The sequence below is a fragment of the Cebus imitator genome, unplaced genomic scaffold, assembly GCF_001604975.1.
Source record: "Cebus imitator isolate Cc_AM_T3 unplaced genomic scaffold, Cebus_imitator-1.0 Scaffold41, whole genome shotgun sequence".
In the NCBI taxonomy this organism is placed as follows: Eukaryota; Metazoa; Chordata; class Mammalia; order Primates; family Cebidae; genus Cebus; species Cebus imitator.
The window spans coordinates 9134848-9138780 of record NW_016107356.1 but is presented as its reverse complement, the minus strand read 5'-3'; the positions used below and the strand labels follow the sequence as shown (position 1 = coordinate 9138780).

General features: G+C 34.8%; 1 protein-coding gene across 1 annotated transcript in view; it reads left to right on the top strand.

Annotated features, from left to right (window-relative positions):
- The window catches only part of BRWD1 (bromodomain and WD repeat domain containing 1), a 142346-nt gene that overhangs the window by 78675 nt on the left and 59738 nt on the right, over window positions 1-3933 (top strand). The window lies entirely within an intron of this gene.

The following is a 3933-nucleotide window of genomic DNA, read 5'->3' as shown; positions in this document are numbered from 1 at the left end:
TTTTTTTTTTTTTTTTTTGAGACAGAGTCTTGCTCTGTCACCCAGCTGGAGTGCAGTGGCGCAATCTTGGCTCACTGCAACCTCTGTCTCAGGGGTTCAAGCGATTCTTCTGCCTCAGCCCTCCAAGTAGCTGCATTTATAGGCATCCGCCACCAGGCCTGGCTAATCTTTGTATTTCTAGTAGAGATGGGGCTTCGCCAGCCAGGCTGGGCTCAAACTCCTGAGCTCAGGTGATCCACTCGCCTTGGCCTCCCAAAGTGCTGGGATTATGGGCATGAGCTACCACGCCTGGCCCACTTTCATCATTTTTAGATGTGCAGAAGTGTTGGCATTAACTATATTCACAGTATTGTGCAATCATCACCACTATACAGTGTTACAACTTTTTCATCATTCAAAACAAACTCCATACCTCTCATCCCAGCTGTTGTTAATTTTTCTTCTACCTTCTGTCTGTATGAATTTGTATATTCTAGATTCTTCATATAAATGAAATTATACAATATTTGTCCTTTTGTCTTTGGCTTATTTCATGGTATAGTTTTGCATTTCTCTGGTTATGCATGAAGTTGAACAACTTTTCATATGTGTAGAGTCTTTAAGAAAATCTTTATGAATAGTCTATTCATGTCTTTTAGCCATTTCTCTTGTGCCTTTGGTCTGTCCCCTTTCCCCTCAATTTTTGAGTTCTTTGTATTAGATGTGTTAGTTCTTTCATTTATATTAAAGATGTTTTCTTCCATCTTGTCAGTTAGTGAGGTTTTTCCTCTGCCATTGTATTCTCTAAGTAATTATGATTTGTATTTGTGGAAGCTATTGATTTCAATGTTTAATTTTTTATGTATCCTGCCTTACTGAAGTTTTGAGTTAATTCTGTCATTGATTTCTGAGGTTTTCCAGGTATATTCTCATTTACAAAAATATATATTTTTTCTACTACTCTTCTAATTTTTATACTTCTCATTGATTTCTCTTGTCTAACCGCGTTGTTTGTTTAGTACTTATAGTATAATGGTGAATAATAGTGAATATAGTGGACCATATTATTGTTGTTGATGATGTTTCTTGAAGCATTAGTAAGATGCTTCATTTTAGGTCTTTATCATATTATTATGATACGGAGATTTCAGCTAAAGTCTGTTTTCTCTCAATTTTCTGTTTTTTTCCCTTTATTGCCTATTTTGAGTGCTGTTTTTAAAAAAATCAGGAATGATTATCTGTGTTTTTTTTTTTTTTAAATCATTAGCAATATTACGATTTTTCAATTTGTGTCTATTTGGTATAATTTCAATTAATGCAGACCTTTAAAAATACAGTAGTTCCTTATTCCTGGTTTCACTTTCCAAGGTTTCAGTTACCTATGGTCAACTGTGTTCTGAACATACTAAATGCTGCATTCCAGAATTAAAACATTTTGTGAGTTTTAAATTACACACCATTTTGAGCAGCATGATGAAAGCTTGCATTGACGTGCTCTGGCCCGCCTGGGACAGGAATTATTGCTTTTTCAAGTGTATTTATCTATATGTAACCTACCTGTCAATCAGTTATCAGATTGACATCACAAGAAAAATGATAAGTACTTTAAATAAGATATTTTGAGAATAAGGTATTTGGACAGGGAGAGAGGGCAACTACATTCACATAACTTTTTTGCATTGTATTGTTGTTTGTTCTGCTTTATCATTGTTCTCATGCTGTGTCTGATTTATAAATTAAACTTTATTATAGGTATGCATGTAGAGGTAAAAACAGTATATACAGAGTAAGGACACTATCCACCATTATATGCATCTGCAGGGTTTATGGAGTGGGGTGGCAGTTGGAATGTATCTCCTGTGTATAAGGGGCACTACCGTACTAAAACAAAGGGAGATGTAGAATATTAAATTTACTTGACCTTTTCAAATAAATCATGATTTTTGTGTTGTGGTAAGTTGTTCTCCACCTGTGGTATTAATTTATACGTTTGCAGAGGTGTGGAGATGGCAATGTGTACATATATGTTGGTTCCATTCCATTTTGGTTTAGAGAAACTATAGGCTGTAGAGTTTAGCTCTAGTTTCTAATTCCAATTCTTGTACTTACTTTTCTGTGACCTTGGGCACATTACTTCACATGTCTTAGCCTTAGGTTTTGGTGTATATAAAGAGCCAGCAGTGGGCAGGTAAGAACTTGGGAGACAACACAAAACTCACAGGCAGGATGGATCTAGGTTTTGTGAGGTTGGCAGCTGGTATTTTAGGGACCTTCTTTAATAAAATTACAAATAGGCATCAGGGCTTAGTTAAAATTAGAAGCTTAAATTGCGAGCTTCTGAAACTTTTATATTATTAGCTTTGTGTTAACTTTGCCTGTGCCTACAGAAGTGTTTTGAGAGTTAATTGAGATAAAACAGATAAAACATTTCACAGAGTGCCTAATTTCAGGTAGTAACTATTAAGATAGAGTCTCTGTATTACTGTTATTAAAAGAAGAGCCTACTTTGAGCGTAAAAAGGAGAGTTTTATTCAGCAGTTCTAGAGCAGTAGGCCTTAGGATATGTATTCCTAGAGTACCATTGACTCACATTTTGAGAAACAGTTTTTAGGAATATGTTGGCTTTGATTTTGCCTATTCAAATGAAGTAAGCAAAGGTAGATGCTTACTTGAGATTTGGTTGGTCAGTTTTTGATTCTCAATGGCATTTTCATTATCCAGTATAGATGTACCTAATATATAAATGGTAATGCTACAAGAAAAGTTGATGTCTCCATTTAAAAATACTTGTCTAGAATCCATGACTAGAACTTAAAACTCCAGCTGTTAGGGTTGTAGGAATCAGGTAGTCTTGTTTCCCTGTTTTCTCTTTATTGACTTAAAAAAAAAAAAAAAAAAAACCCAACAGCAGTTTTATTCTTAAGAGCACGATAAGTTCCTGTGTATCCTATCTCTCCTGTAAACTTTCTCCTATTAACCTTTTGAGTTAGTTCAAGCTCTAGCTTTTGAAACTAATATTATTACATTATTATTAACTAAATTCTGTAGTTTACATGGGGGAATCACCTTTTGTGTTGTACAGCTATGTGAGTTTTGACAAATGCATAGTGTTATGTATCTACCATAACAGTATTATACTGAATAGTTTCACTGCCCTGAAAATGCTCTGTGCTACACTTATTCATCCCTCCACCCACACCCCAGAACTCCTGTCAGCCATTTATCTTTTTACTGTTGGTCATATGCTCAGTCTCCCCTACTATGAACTTCCTGCAGCAGAGTGGAACGTTTGCAGTTGATGAGCCTAGATTGACACATTATCACACCAAGATCCATAGTTTGTTAGGGTTCCCTTTTGGTATTGTACATTCTATAGGTTTGGACAAATTTATAATGACATGTATCCACCATTATAATATCATACAGAGTGGTTTTACTGCCCTAAAAATCCTCTGTGCTTCATCTGTTCATCTTTCTCTTCCCAACAGCCCCTGGCAATCATTGATTTTTTTGTCTCCATAGTTTTATCTTTGTAGAATGCCACGTAGTTGGAATCATATAGCTAGTAACCTTTTCAGATTGGTTTCTTTCATTTATTAATAGGCATTTACATTTTCTACATGCCTTGTCATGGCTTGATAGATTTTTTTTTTTTAAAGCACAGAATAATATTTAATTGTCTGGATATACCATAGTTTATCAGTTTACCTACTGAAGAATGTAAGTTTTGGCAATTATAAGTAAAGTTGTTATAAAATATCTGGGTGTAGGTTTTTGCGGGGACGTAATTTTTCACCTCATTTGGGTAAACATCAAGCATGATTGCTGGATCTTTTTTTTTTTTTTTTTTTTTTTATTTAAACTGCCAAACTGTCTTCCAAAGTGATTGTACCATTTTGATACACAGATGACAAATAACCATGTGAAAAGCTACCAAAATATGTCATAGAGAGT